At 44.6% G+C, this 15,640-nt stretch overlaps 1 protein-coding gene across 38 annotated transcripts in view; it reads left to right on the top strand.

The window, feature by feature from the left end:
• Positions 1–15,640, top strand: part of EPB41L3 (erythrocyte membrane protein band 4.1 like 3) — a 143,102-nt gene that overhangs the window by 36,514 nt on the left and 90,948 nt on the right. For 2 of the 38 annotated variants that reach the window (XM_068191779.1, XM_068191758.1), the window contains exon 1: positions 8,967–9,156. The exons of 25 other annotated variants lie outside the window; for them this stretch is intronic. The gene's annotated coding sequence lies outside the window, so the exon portion shown is untranslated. Of the gene's footprint in view, positions 1–8,963; positions 9,157–9,867; positions 10,020–11,422; positions 11,535–15,640 lie in introns of those variants that run through there. 11 more of the 38 variants (XM_068191936.1, XM_068191930.1, XM_068191674.1 and 8 more) reach the window with 10 other exon arrangements.

The following is a 15,640-nucleotide window of genomic DNA, read 5'->3' as shown; positions in this document are numbered from 1 at the left end:
TGGCTGGCGCAGGGAGAGACATGGAGACTCTGCACCACAAGACACCGCCACTGCATCTTTGATGCTAAGCATTCAAATTCATCCTGTGTAGTGGTTGGTATGACAAATAAAGACGAGCAGTGCTGGTGGCGTAGCCACGGTGGTCGAGGATGGACGGTCTAGAGGAGCAAAGCTTTCCTCTCTCTCTAGGGACAGGTTTTGTTTTGGCGTGAGCTCAGCCCTGTGTGGCCGTAGCAGGCAGGTATCCTGTTAGATTAATCGCCGTGTTTGTTGTGATAGACGATCAGCGTGAGCAGTGCTGCCTGTCAGCTCACACACTGCCAAGGCATATGCTCCTTCCTGCCTTGCAGAAAGATCCAGGGGAGTACTCAGAGCACTGAGCTTGCTGGGATAACCATGGAGTGTAGAGGACTAGGAGCAGTAATAAAACCTTATGAACACAACCTTTCCCATACTTCATTTTCATCTTTCCAATTTTTCTCCCCAAAATGTGAAAGGAAGATAGGAGATCAACTTATTGAAGTCATCTGAACCCTCTGAAGGCTGTTTTATGAGTTCATTTATCTGGCTTGCTTGTGTTTCTTTGTAACTTCCTTCTTCTGCTGTTCTTCTGTTATTTTCTTCTATAAAAATAACTCTTAGACTGTAGATTAGCTGCTGTATGAAGAGTAGTAAAATGGCCCAAACCTCCAGGAATGGACTTAATAACAAAGTCAGAATTGGAGGAGTTTGGGACATTTTATTCCAAACTAACTGAATTATAGAATTTTCTTGCAGTTGTAAAGGCAACAACTGTGCACTGCATATTGTATTAATGTAATGCTTTGTATCAATGCCACTGTGTTTTTCCTTTGAGAAAATATGTGTAGGGTTCATTATGTCTTACACTGCATGTCTTGTCAGGAAAAAAACAATGTCTTAAACTGAAAATACTCCTTTTCCAGCCTTACTGCCTTTGTCTGGCACCTCAAGCATCAGCAGGGTCTGGTCACTTTGGTTAAGAAAGGACTGTTCATGGTGCATGTTAACAGGTGCAATGGCAATTGCAAATTTGTCCTAAGCCGATGGATCAAGATACCCAAGTGCAGAGTGTTGCAATCCATCACCATGGTGTCATCAGGGTAGAGCAGGCAAGTTGAAAAACTGAGTTCCAGCCGTTTGTAAACCCTGACACTACTGACATGATTTTATCTTGAAACAGATTCCAGTCCCACTTTTATTGTTTGTTACTTTGTTTTGGGAGAGGAGCTACATTAGAACCCTGAAAAGTGGGAGTGCTAGGCTATCTGATTGGTGTGTTAAAGAGGGCCTTGGAAATAATTTGACTAAAGTTTGAGCAAAATTAGTTCAAATGTGGAGGAGGCTGTAGACTGGAACTCTTTGGTTCACAGGCCCTTTGTAAATACATTATTTTAGTTATGTATTTGAAACCACTGACATGTGCTTGACTTTAACTGTCACCAGTGTCAGCCCTTAGATACACTGAAAGGATGCTTGCTTATTCCTAGATTTGGGTAAGGAATGGAAAGACAGTGTGTGCTTTGTGGTTTTGCCCAGGATATAGATTTTTCAACCTGAATATTTATATTTGTTCAGATTTTTGTTTAGAAAACTGAGAAACTTCAGCACACAAATAGTTTGCTGCTTTTTTTTTTTTTTTTTTTTTTTTTAACTTTTTTTCCCTTAAATGTGATGGCAGGAATTACTACATTTACCTTTCTATGAAAAACAAATTGTGCACCCTAAAATTTATTTTCTGGGAAAGCAGCAGAGCATCTCTTCTTCTAAATGCAGGATCTTTATGTAAGCTTGTGCATTCCTGTCAGCCTATTTTTCTGAGTAACTTTTTTAAAGCAGGCGAGCTGGCCTGATGCTTAAGGCCTTGAGGACGTTGCTTGGCAACTTTGGGCTGTGCATGCATTTCTCTGGGAGCAGCTGGACAGATGTTTGCACACAGGCTGACTGGGAGCAGCGCCTGGTGGTGACCAAGTAAACCCAGTCCCAAAATGATTGTTTCAAGGGATGTGTGATAAATTAAACATTTGCACTGTGAGAGGCTGTTCATGATACTCGTTATTTGAAAAGTGTAAAAAGCTTTTCAAGAGGTGAGAAGCTGAGATGCCTTTCTGGCTATTTTTCAGTGCCTAGGGGACAGACACATCATTTGTCATTTGGATGAGTGAAATTTGCTTAGTTTAAAGCTGTGAATTGAGGTTGATGGTTTGTTATGGTGTTGCCTTTCCCCCGCCTCTCAACTGTACCAGTGTCATTTTCATGCTATTAAGAGGATTTACCCTTCAGAGATCCCAAGGCAGATATCACAGGGTTGTTTTGCAGGTCTGTGTCCACTTAAGAATTGGCCACATTTCAGTTAGAAAGAAGACAGCAGAGTGTGATCCTCTGCTACTTTCTATCCTGATATACAATTTGCTGGGTGCACACAAGGCATCTAACTTTAAGGTATGCCACTATATTTGCCAAGGAAAAAAACACAGAAAACCTGGATAAGTAAGTACCTTCTGATTTTTCCCCATGAGTACTGATAGTGAGAGTGAGTTGCAGAGGGAGTAAGCTGTTGAAGCAGAAGGAAGGGATGAATGTCTCTTCACTACCTTCATTTTAACTGGCAGTATCCCAGTTGAGTTGAAAGTGAGACTTAAACTGTAATCTGGATCAGATCATGTTTTAAGGCATTTTGGGAGCGTCTGAGCAGCTATGAACGTCAGGTGGAGGAGCTCCAGCCTAGTGCAGAGGCTGTTTGCTGGTACTGGGCTGGTCCTGTGAACCCCACTCAGGTGGGGGCTGAAGGATAGGGCTATAATTTTGATCAGTTGCTCACATAAATAAAGGCTGATGCCCAACGTTATCATCTGATGCCAGCAGAAGCTGGCATAGCCCCTGACAGAGGCAATGGTGTGATATTGCTGCCATTCTCACTGCTCATGTCACACCACAGCACTCACTCCTCAGTCTCGTACTGATGAGATCTCACAGGGAATCATAGTGAGGAATTGATCAGATTTGTTGTTTCTCCTCTATTTTCAGTTCTAACTTGAAAGGGTTTGCCTGCTTCTTCCCACAGACTTAATAAATGTTTGTAGTGGCTTAGTGAAAGGGGCAGGAGATGGAGGTGGGAAGGAGCAACTGAGAAATCGTGGGATTGATAAAGAGTTTTCTCCTGTTGGTACTGCAGATGTCTAACTGGGAGAATGTGGAAAACTGGGCCAGGAACAGGCTGTGAGGATCAAGGGTGACATCTGGCTTGGTGGGCTTTTAGCCAACAGGCAAAGCCCCAGGTCCTTGTTTTGTGAAGAGCAGGCACTTCTGTTGTAAAGTTTTGTGCAAGGAAAGATATGAGTAAGAAGTGGCAGCATACTGGGAACAACTGTGCACTTTTCTAACTAGAGGCAGAGAAATTACAGTGCATAAATTGAGGTTTTGCTTTGTTGTTGTTTTCTTCAAAAAGTATATTTGATAGATTAAAAACATCAGCCCTTCCCCTTTCTGAGAGTTTTCTTATTGTTGTCCAAGCTGGGTTTCTTTACTCTCCTGTCACTCTGAGAGTATAAAACTGGAGAGGGATAGCTTGACAAGAAAGATAGCAAACCTAAGGTTCTTGTTTAGACATGCCAGGTCAGAAATGTTTCAATTGTAAGGAATCCTTGAGCCTAAAGGAATCCTTCAAGCATTGAAGAAAGCAACCTGGGACATCTTAGCATATGAAACAACACAGATACAGGATAAATGTGTTCTGTTTTGAGCAGGCCTTCTTATCTTTTCCCAATAACATTTTAGTATGATGATAAAAATAAACATTCATTGTATTTTAAACAAGAACCTACTACTGCTTCCCTTAATTGCTATTACCCTTCATTAAGATGAGAGTTGAACTGTGTTGGGTGCGATGCAAACTTTCATTAAAGTGCCTTCCCTCTCTGGTAAATCTTGCAGCTAAGACAAATGATATGAAAGCAGTTGGGGGCTGTGCCTATTAACCTGGCCACTGCAAGCCATTTTATTATAGGTGTCATGAAGAAGAGACATCTTCCTCATGGGATTTGTAGAAGGTAGTTATGATTCAGGATGGCATATCTCTTTCTGATAGTAGTCTATAAATATGAGCATTGATTCTTCTTTGCCTCAGTGAGACTCTATCTTATGCTTAGGTAAACTTCAGCTTAAATCCTTTTCTGAATTAGATGAAAAGACATAGAAGAGCTAAAAATAGTTTTATAACTAAAGTGCAAGGCTAGGTTTAATGCTATGGAAAAGAATGAAGGAAGCAACCTAGTAAAGGAAAATAGTCTGTGTTGACCTCCATAGAGGTGGTTCCCATCTGGGAAGTTTGTGGTCCTAGAGTTGCTTCTGGAAAATTAACATTGTCCTTGCCTCCCTTATTGCTGGGCTGTTCAGGAACACTAATGAAATGAAAATAAATTTGTACTGACTGCATATTGTATTGTCGGTTTCCTGTAGTCAGTGTATATTAAATCAAACTACAGTTAAGCCTTATTAATGACTATGAATAAACAAAATAAATAAAAAAATTAAAACCTTAACTGTGATTCAAAGCTTCAGTTTATTATTCTCTCTGAAAGATAACTCTTGTATGTTTTGGTCACAGCCTCAGATAGATCCCAAAGCATCATGTATCCATAAAATGTGGCTACCTTTGGTTCATAATGGGGACTGGAGAATTGCAGGAGGAGGTAATCCTTGATAATCCCGTTAATGCTTTCAGTCAGAAAGTAGCCACAGATATGAAAGTGGCAAAGGGCAGTGCTGAATTAATTGCAGTAAATCTTCTGTGGGCAGGATTTCAGTTGCACAGCACTGGGGCCAAATTTACTTATTATTCCTTCAGTAGTCTTAAAATGGGGTGGATTTGGCAGTGACTGGCAGAGTGAGAGTTACAGGCAACAGACCAAATAAATCTCTTCTCTGAGGTCAGTAAACCAGTGTCAAGAATGAATCTAACCTGCTGTGTCACTGAGTTCTGCTTAAGGATAGCTCATCTGAAGGTTTACTACTGACATATTTGAAGGCAATGGTAATATTGGGCAATTAGTGGGCATCATGTTTGTAGTAAGTGAAGACAAAAATAGAAAATTTGGTTTGATTTCTAAATCTTACCTTCATCTGTTCACAGTGATCATGCTTAATTATGAGAATTTTGTTTCATTGCCATGCAGAAAGTTAAGCTACATGAGTCATGGACAGAATGGTTTGCTTTTAATAAATGGAAGTGGATACGGTAATAATAAAAAAAAAAAAATCAGTTAGACTCCAAACCCATCTGCCCGTCTAGACAGATAGTGCCAAGCTTCTGTCTGCTAAGAAGTATCTTCTTAATAATGCTGTATTAATGCTAGTACTTTTATAGTGCTTGCCATTTTTCAAAGTGCTATGCCCAGCTAATTCATCGTTGGCTGGACTTTAGACGGCTTTTTGCTGAGTTTGATAGCATTTTTGTGTTTTGCTTTTCTGTTATGTGCTATTTTGAATGCCATGTCCAATCAATTAGGCAATCACAAGAATGTTTTAGGCATCAGTTCCCAGACCTGGGCAATAATCCTTGTCCCTGTTCTTCCAGGGTTGCCTATTCATCTTTTCCTGGCAGAGACCATGTGTCTCCCCATTCCTCTCCCCTATAAAAAAAGTCCTTGTAGTGGCCAAATGCTTTGCACAGGCCTCTTTTCCTTATGACTGTTTTCCTCTGAGTGGAACCCCATGGGGAAGGTGTGTGTGTGTGTGCGTGTGTGTTGGCACCTTTTCCTTCCCCACCTCTAATTTACCTGCTTCATGTCAGAGGCTGTGTTTGCTATTACTCTTCTGTGGCTTTTTCTTCCTCCCTTTGAAGGGCTTTCCCAAGCAAGTTGCAAGTGTTCACCAAAGGTGAGAAACTGAAACAGCAAAAGGGGTGGATGGATAGAGAAGAGAATGGAAGACAGAATTTTCCACCTGTTTTACCCCTTTCACCAGCTATGTGTGTTTCTCCTGAGTGACACCGACTCTTGCTCATATAATTGGGTCCTGCCATCTCAATATAGAAAATGGAGAAAATGCAGGGAAGGCATATGGTACGAGGGGAAGGAAACTGCTTTGGAGGGAAGATGAAGAGATGCTTCTTGTAAGGGCTGAGGAGGAATAGGTGGTTGGGAAATCCCTGGCCAAAAGGTATGGTGCTAATAGAGAGGGGGAGAATGGGCCAAACTGGATATGAGAAGAGGAAAGGGGATGGTGTAATAGAAGCAGGCTGGGCAAGGTGTTCTGCAGTCACTGAAATGGAGAGGAGATGGTGTGTGGGTAGTGGCACGCAGGGAGCTCATGTCTAGAGCAGCAGGGTGTGGGGGGTTCAAAGGCTGTGTGTTTAGAGTGACTGCCAGTGTGGCATCCTGCATCCCACCCAAGCTGGTGCTGTTTTTAAATAAGCAGAATGTAGGAGTTAAAGGCTCCTCCATGGCAGGCAGCAAGGGCTGCACGACTTGCTGCCAGCAGGGCCTTATGTGGAGGTGAGAAGGGACTGCCTTGGGCTGCACCAGGCCTGATGTGTTGGGAGTTAAGATGAATGGAACTCAAATGAAAGTATTTGCTCCTGACATCTAGGTCTGAAACACCACCTCCAGAAAGAAAAGAAAATAGCAAAAATAAAATTATTGTCCCATAGCAAGACAGGAGATTGGTCTCTTCTCATGCTACCTGGATTCATCATCTGGTGTCTTCCTTTTGTGTAAACAGACACTGCATTAATTCCAGTGAAGTGCAGGGGGATCATTCACATTTCTCACCTGTGTAAGAGAGTATGGATTCAGGCTTGCCATACATTTCTGAAAAAAACATTTAAAAAAAAAATTAAATGCTGATTCATGGAAACCTAAACTTCCTTGGAGCTTCCTTCTGACAAAAGTCATGACAAGTTGGGCAACAAACCTACTTTGGAATTAGAAATTAACATTTGAAAATGGCAAAAAAAAAAAATACTGAGTGTTGAGAGCACTGAAACTTAGGCCCCTATTGGTAGCCCAGAGGTACCAGCTGCCTTTAATCTGTTGCAAAGATTTTGTTGTTTGTAGGAGCAGCCTGTTAATACCACTTGATGCTTTGAGGTTAAATCAATGTGCTGGAAGCCTTCTAGAGCCTCAGATGAAAGATGCCATTATGTATGCAGAATATCCACAAAAGGGATCACAGAGAATAGTGTAACTGTGGGGTAAATCTGCCTGCAGTACTGCTCAAGGATGACATGGGTGGCTGGGGAGCACTAATATTCCTGTGATGCGTCTGCATAAAAGTGATGTCAACACCTTCCTCTGTAATGGGCAGTGCAGGAGCTGCCAAAGGTTGAGCTGGTAAATTCTTGCTGTTTTTTTTCACAAGTATTTCTTGAGTCTCCTAGTTTGATTTTGAGACTCAATTTGATTCAGAGCAAGTCAATCCTTTTCTTACTTTCCTGTTGTTTTGGGTTTTTTTCTTTTTCAAATCAAACCTTGTTAACTCTAATGTGCGTCTTAGCTGTCAAGTCCATTCCCTTGTGATTTGTTATGGCTTCCAGAGCTCCTGGTGGAAAAGAGTATACAAGTCTTGTTATTTCAGCTGTGTGACCAAAGGTATGCCCTCTCTTAGTTGATGGCATGCATTTTCCTTTTGAACTCTCTTTCCTTCTCAGGCGCATTACAGTGTGCCAGATCTGCTCAACAGCACTCTTGCATAGCAGGTGAAGAGGGCGGTGTGTCTCTGGCTACAATTCCATGTGAAATACAGAGCAGCACAGTTTTGCAGATCTGAGAAATGGTGAGCTTCTGTCTACTGTCAAAACCTCCTCTTCTAAAATCCCCCAGAGATGCTGCTAATTAAAAGAGCTATTCCCTGCCCCTCCCTCTCCCCTTGATTCATGTCAGAGCCCTGAGTATGATTTGGATCTCATAAGTTTTGGGAGCTTTTTAAGTGCCCTATCTAAAGAGAGAATAACAAGCCTCATTTCTTGTTATTTGCTGTACCAGGATTGAAGGTGCAGCATCAGACTGGGTTGATCTGTCACTCCTCTGCAGCCAAGCCAACACTGCCTTTCCTGTGGTCAATTCCTCCTCCAGAAAAGAGCAAGTTCAGCTGCTTCTGGTCCTCCAGAGAAGCAAATGAACAGTGCCTCTGAGCACGGTGATGCAGTAGTCTCAAACCCAACAGCCACTCCAGTGTGTTTAGAGGGGAGAAGTCAGTTTGTGCTCTAAGAGGAGCTATGTATTTACCACACTGGAATGGTGCAAGTAGGATTAATCCCCTCCCAACATGCTTTTGTATGCACTACAAATTTTTGATGCTTTCTAACATGTGGCATGTTGTGGTCTGTACTGGAGTACAAACTTCAAAGTCATCTTCAGTTTCACATTATCCCTTTTGGATCAGGACCTGATGTGCAACAGGACTTATATATATTTTTTTTTCTTCATTTTGGCAATCTTCTTGAGGGAAATACGGTTCATATTTTAAGAACATGTAGTTTGTCACTGAAAATTAAAATTAAAAAGGCTGCTAACATGCCCCCCCATCAAAACCCCCACATGTAATTCAAAGCCAGACCTTGCCAGTTCACAGCTTGCTGCTTTTAAGTTGACAGGGAGCTTCTCAGTCACAGGGGTTTGCCTGAAACTGCTGAAGATATACTCATCTCTCTAAATACACGGATTCATTTAGCTGAGCCAAAAAACGGCCCAATCCCTCCGGACGCCGGTGGGGATCCCTGCGCTGGGAGGGAGGCTCAATGCAGTGCCCGGGAAGCAGCCTTCGGTGGCCCAGGGAGTGGGGCAGGCGGGAAGGCTGCCTCCACAAACCTGCTGGCATTCAGCTTCTGCGGCTCTCCCGCTCTCCCATGCGTACAGTTCTTTTTTTTTTTTTTTTTTTTTTTTTCTTCCCCTTTCCTTTTTCCCTCCCTCTCTCCGGAGGAGCCTCGGCAGCCCTGATTTGCTGGGGAGCGGCGGAGGCTCGCTCTGGGCAGAGCCGGGCTGCGCTGCCGCTGCTGACGCGTGGCCGCCGCCGCGCCGGGAGCAGCCCCGCGCCCGCCACCGCACCGCCGCCCCCGCCGCTCCGCTCCGCGGCCGAGGAACCTGCGCGCCGCTCCCGCCCCGCTGCCTGCGGTGCCCTCCCCGCAGCGGGGAGCTGAGGGTATGCCCGGGGGGGCGGGGGCAGATTGCATCTCCCCCTTCTTCTAATATATGCGTATTTATTTTTATATATATGTGTGTATATATAGACATATATATATATAAATATAGCTATATATGTCTATATATATTTACATCATTCTTAGGAGCCATTTTTAAGTTGTGGGGGCGGCGTGTGCGTGCGGCCAGGCAGCCTGGGGGAGCCGGGGCAGGCAGCGAGCGGTGCTCCCCGCAGAGCGGGGAGGGCGGCGGGGGCTCTGCGGGGACACACACAGCCTCGGCTGCTCCTGCCGCAGCTCTGCCGGGGACGGAGGGTGGGAGGGCGACTGCAATTTTAATTTTTTTAGGACGATACGCATTTCTGTGGGAAACTTCTGTAGGCGGCAGAGGCACGGCGGAGGGGGGCGGTCGAGGTGTGTGGCGTGGTGGGGCGCACCCCGAGCCCCCCTAGGGCCGTGCCTCCCCCAGTGCCCCGCTCACCTGGGGGACACAACACCTGGGCGGTGCAGGGGCCCGGCCGGGGCTGCGCTACTCGCGATGGGGGGGTTACCCCCTACCCCCCCGCCCCGGGCCGTGGCTTCTGCAATGCGGTGGGTGTGGTTATGCACGGAGCACATCTCAGCCCCGGACCGCTGCAGTGGCAGCACCGCGCCGGCCCCCTCCCGGCCGGCAGCGAGGGGCCCCGCCGGGCCGGGCTGCCCCGCTCCGCCCCGCGCTGGAGGGATCGCGCGTCCCTGCCTGCCTGACCCGGCGCGGGCTCCCAGGTGCTCGGCAGCGCGGTCCGGACACTGGAACCTCTCACTCTTCCCCATCCCTATTCCTGGCCCCGCGAAGCGCGGCGTGGAAGTGTCGGTGCTCGGCCAGGTCTGTGGGGAAAGGGGAATAGAGAAGCCGCGGGTGCGACCAGCGTGAGGGCTGAGCGGGTCCGTCGGTGCTCCCGCATCCTGGGTGCGGCCCCGCGCCCTTGGGCTGCCAGAGGGACCGGGGCGGGTCGGTGGAAGAGGATTTTGTCTTTTTGGGTTGTCCCGTTTTTCATTCAAAGGCGAAACTTCATCACATATAGCGAGAAGCTTAAAAACTTGCACTCCTGTGGAAGTCGTAATAGCAAATCATCCCTGTCTGGCCTTGTGCTGTCTTGATTTAATTTCTCTTGGGGCTGTGCTAGAGGAGGACAGCGCTGGGTCAAGGCCGTTGTTACTCTCACCACTGTTCTCCGGCTTGTGCCCCTGTTTGAGGCAGAGATGGAAACTATTTCCTCCACTGAACATGCACGTTGCTTCGAAGTTGAAGGGAAACTACTTACAGTGTTAGAGGTCTTTTCTGTCAAAATGATTGCAAGTCAGAGGCCTGCTTGCCAAAAAAAAAAAAAAAAACCATAAAGAAAAAAGCTCTAGGTTAGGTGTGTCCCATGCGCATCTGTTCTTTTACAGCCTAGTGAGCTGAGTGATAACCTTTTTGTTTTACTTTTAGTGTTGTCAGCAATTATCTTTGTCCATAGAAAGCTGAAAGGTTTGTATAAAGAAAGCAAGTATTATTAAATCCCATTAAAAATAAGAATATAAGCAAAAGACATAAGGCTTGGACCAGTAAAGGTCAGATGCAGTCGAATGTATGCTTTTTCTCTAATTCTGTGGAGAAGAGTCCTTTCATAGAGTATTAAAAGGTCAAGATCATCATGCTGCATCACTGATGCTGTTAAATTCACTGGTCTTGCTGCACCTCTTGAGTGTGTACATGCATAATAGAGTATAGGCAAATACTGCTATGCTGGTCTGCTTGGGTTGGAAAGTTTCAGCTCTAGTGTGAGGATGAGACCTGCATGGCAATCCGGGGAGGAGAGGAGAAGCCTGAGAGCACTGCATTGGGGTAAGAGCTGCTGGAAGTTTATTCCTTATGGCACTGCATGAACGCGAAGGCTCCTTGAGCTGCTGGCATGCTGTAGACCGGCTTGCTGCAGCAGGGAACATGAAACACATCGGGAAACATTAAAAATACACTGGTTCTGTTTTATCAGACCAGTACAGCCCCGGCCTCTCCCCTCACTAATTGCCTGCAGTCGCATCCCTCTGTTAGTGGTGCAGCTGATGGCCTTTTCTCCCCAAAGGCTTCCCCATAGGACGAGGAGCTGGTGGGATGCGCATCAGGAGCTCATCCCATGGGAGCCCAGTGCTGCGGTGGGCAGGTCTAGCCTTGAGGAGGAGCTGCGGGGGAGGGGGGGCGCAGGGTGTGGCACCCATCCCTAGCCTCTCCCTGCGCCTCAGCCTTGGCGGCTCCTCGCTGGCTAGGGCTGTGTCTGACTGCTGGAGAGCTGCACCAAAACTGGAGAGGGCTGGTTTGGGTTGGGGCTTTGTTCTCTCTTCTGAGAAGGAGCAAGTGAAGGTGAAGCTACAACTTACGTAATTTTTCATTTAATCAGGATGAAATCTTTTCTTGTCTGTAGTGGAAACCTGCTGAATATTTAGTCTTCAATGAGAAATAATTGTTATTCAGAGATTTTTCTTTGAAATCCAGGAAGGGGTAGGTAATAGTAGATTTGTCCCACAGCAACGTGGTGACACCTATGTTTGTTATGTTTGTTGTTTGATGCGTGGTTGTGAGTTCCATGGGGGTTATGCATGGTTGTTTTCTTAAAATATGTAAAATTTCACTTTTTTGTATTTCCGGCATGATTTTGAATTAACAGAAAGTTCTTGAAATGTGTTAAATGTGTTATTCACGGTGGGTGACATTCAGATTTGTTTCATGGAAATCTCATGTACCAGTAAATGACTGCTTGTTGTCTGAGGGAAAACGTCAAACCATTTATAAGTGGTTATAAAAGACTTCTTGTCTCTCATGAGATGAAGCATCAGCTTTATTCCTTGGGCTACGGCATTTTCAACACAAAAGTGTGAAACTATGTGACTTTGTCACATCAAAATACATCCTTGGCTGAGAATCTGTCTGTACTCAGTGCATGTTTAATATAAGTTGGGCTTTGAAAACAAAGGGTCAGTCTATGCAGGGAGGGCTGTTGTGAGTCTGCAGGATTGTGTTTTTTGAATCTCTATAGCATGGTCCTAGGATTTTGTGGTTTAGCATTTTATTTATCACATTTTTACAGGAAATATGTCTGTAGTGTTTGAATGTTCAAAGTATTTTGTTCAAACAAAATTTCTCTCTAATCAAGTGAGTATAAATGCATGCATACAACTGAAAAATATGATTGCTGCAACTAAGCTGAAAATTAGACTGAAAAAGTGTTTATTCTGGATGATGGATTGTTTCTGTTTTGTACAAAAGTTGTAGAGTATAAGTGTGTTACCCAGAACTAGACTTAAGTTAGCATCACTAAGCAGTTTGAGTCAGTAGCATAAAGGATGTCTTTAAAAGAGATGATCCAGTGGAAGAATGATAGATTAGCTAGCTTTTATAGCATGTTTCTCTAAATTTTCAATCTTGAGTGTTTGCCATTTATAATGGCTGGGGAATGGTCCAAGTCTAAATGAGTATATGGACACATAGCACTGGCTCTCTCAATAGTTGGCTTGAAACACCCAAAGAGAAAGGCTTGTTTTCTTCAGGTAGTGGAGAAGAGGAGCATAAGCACTTTCTGTGACTTCGGTAAGAGAAAACCTACAGGCCTTTTGCTCCCTCCCCTGCCACTCTCAATCGTTGTCACCATCACTATCAGTGCAGAGGAAGCTCAAGAGGATTGCTGAGGACTGAGTACCTCTGGAAAAGCAAAAATGGGTCAGTATTTGGGACAACTGAGTTAATCTGAGACAGTGTGCTGTATAGACAGCAAAATCAATATCTCTTGCACCCTTCCTGAGTATTTGATATAATGCAATTTGAGTAATTGTCAGCTTTTTGTCTCTGGAGGAAAATGAAATCTTTAAATTTTACTTCATCTTTGTATCAGCAAAGCTGGCTGTTCTCGTATAAAGTGGGTAAAAGCAAAAAGGAAATGATAATCTATTAAATCATGAATTTATTTGCATCCTATGGGATGCAGTACATGAAAGAGTATTACATAAATGAAAGTTTAAAAATTACACAGAACAAAAAAATAAAAAGGGGAAGGGGGCTTTTCTACATAGACCTCATCAATTTTTACCCTTTCCTTTATAGATCTTGGAAATACTTTGTATGCCACAGATAGAGACTCCTTTTCAGTGGCTTCACTATCTATCAAAACCGATCTGTTGGCAAGATGAGAAACAAAAGAAGTACGGAAATCTGCATGAGGATCACCCACCAGATGTTCGATCCCATTGAGAAAAGTTTTCAGTTTAAAGGGTTAAAGAAGAATGTGGAAGCTGGGGACTCAGAGCATGTGTTAGGGATAAAGGGCTAGAATAAATGGAAAACACATGTGAATATAAAAAAAAAATATTTAGGGTAAGGGAATGTGAAGAGAAAAAAGCAGGATACAATTTTGAATACCTGCTCATGTGTGAGTATTTGTATGAAACATATGTTTATTGGCAAATGGGATAGGAGGAAGCAGTCACAGCATTGGTCTGTTAGGTGAGACTTGGAAGAAGAAAGCTCCTCTGTGGAATAGAGAGTGGTTGATGATTCCAGTTTAGGGCTATGTTAAAATTGGGACTACCAAAGTGTAGCATGTGCCCATTGCCTGGCTTTTACAGCAGCCTTTTTCCCAAAACAGGAGTTGTGTGGGGTTTTTTTTGTTTTGTTTTGGTTTTGGTTTTTTTTTTTTTTTTTTTTTTTATTCCCAGATGGGCTGCAGGTAGCAAGAGAGTGAATAATTTGAGGTGGCAACAGCTGGTCTTGGTGGGGTTTTGTTCAGAGCCCTCTTGATGAACAGTGGGATGTTCATGGTAGAGAGGTAGGGAAAACACCTGGCTCTGGCCCATATCAGACTAGGCAAGCTGCACACTTAGGCCTGTGGTTTTTTTCTGCTCTGTAGTTGTGCCCTGCTCCTCCAGTCAGGCTCTTGCCTATCGCTCCCCCTGCATGTCCCCTTTCCCTGGCTGCAATCACTGGCTGGGTCCCCCTGTCTTTGGGCTCCTTGGTGGAATCCCTGCTGGAACCTGATCCTATGGCACTCTCTATTCCTTCCATCACCCAATAAAGTGGCCAAGTACCTGTGCTGCTTCTCCTCCTTCTCATTTGGGATTATTCCTTCATATTCCTCATCCTCAGAGCTTCACCCTTGCAGCAGCTCAGTCACAGAACTCTCCACCTCCCTGGAGGAGGTGAGTAAATCCTGGGAGACATCCACATGCTGAGGTGCACCAGAAGCCCTTTCCCTGGTGGCAGGAGGTGACACCACTCATGGTATCCGGGGGACTTGACACTGCTGGTAGCAATGGAGCAGGAGGACTCCCTGGTGGTGGAGGTTACTTTGTTTAGACCTTATGAATCTGAGGGCAATTATGTTTAACACCTCCAGTTCCCTAGGATGTACTGGCTGCAAATAAAATCTAGTTTAATAAGCCAGGAAATGTAAATAGGCTATGAAGAACAGAAAAAGAAAAAAAAAAAAAAGAAAAAAAAACACACCAGCTCTTCCCGACCTAGGAAACATATGTTTATACTAACTGAGAGACCTGTTCTTGCACCCTGACTCATGTCGGGGAGTATCTTAGTCCGCCAGTCTTCTCATGGAAATTGGTAAGCCTGGCTGTGAAACAAGGCTCTGTTTGGTTTAGATGGAGGTATCAAAATCTGACCCAGCCAAATCGTAGTTTAGGTCAGGAAGCTGAAATCTTTCTAAGGACACTATAAATGATTACTTTACCAGGTGCTCTGTATTTATCACTGTTTTCTTTCTATTAAATTACTGCTGTTGCAGAGCAACTGTTGGGGCAGACGGAGTTTAGTCCCTCTGCTCCCAGCATGGTGTGATTGCCGAAGGTGCCCCACAGATGCACTGGAGTCCATACATGGACAAATGCATATATACAAAGAGAAACATCACTGCTTGCCTGTGAGAATTATTTGTAGCGAAAAAATCTGATACCTTTACTTTGTTCCTGGTAGTGGTTCCTAACCTTGCGTATCAGTAAATGCCTGGTTTGATAAAGACAGTGGGTGATGTATAAAAGTGTGTGCTCAGGAAAGCAGGGTCTTCTGGTTTGGCCAGATGGTCTCGATAGTCCAGGCACCGATGCCCTTTGTGTGCAGCATCGGACACCAGCATTGGCTGGGGAGGTTGGGGAATGATGGGCAGCTGCCTTTTTGGAAGTCAGCGTATCACTTTGTCTTGAAACAAGCATAAAACATAGGTCTCACTTCCATTTGAGGGGGTGGCCCAAGGCACGGTGGCTTCTTGTAAGTAGGTTTCTTAATTGATCATTTTTTAATGATTACGCAGTTTGCTGACACCACCAAGCAGTTCAGTGTGGCTGACATGCTGGAGGGAAGGGATAGCATTCAGGGGGACCTTGACAGGCTTGAGAGGTGGGTCCACGTGAACCTCTTGAAGTTCAGCAAGGTCAAGTGCAAGGAAGTGTAAGGCCCTGCACAAGGGTCAG

Source organism: Anomalospiza imberbis, chromosome 1, assembly GCF_031753505.1.
Source record: "Anomalospiza imberbis isolate Cuckoo-Finch-1a 21T00152 chromosome 1, ASM3175350v1, whole genome shotgun sequence".
Lineage (NCBI taxonomy): Eukaryota > Metazoa > Chordata > Aves > Passeriformes > Viduidae > Anomalospiza > Anomalospiza imberbis.
This window is presented reverse-complemented; position numbering and strand designations above follow the sequence as displayed.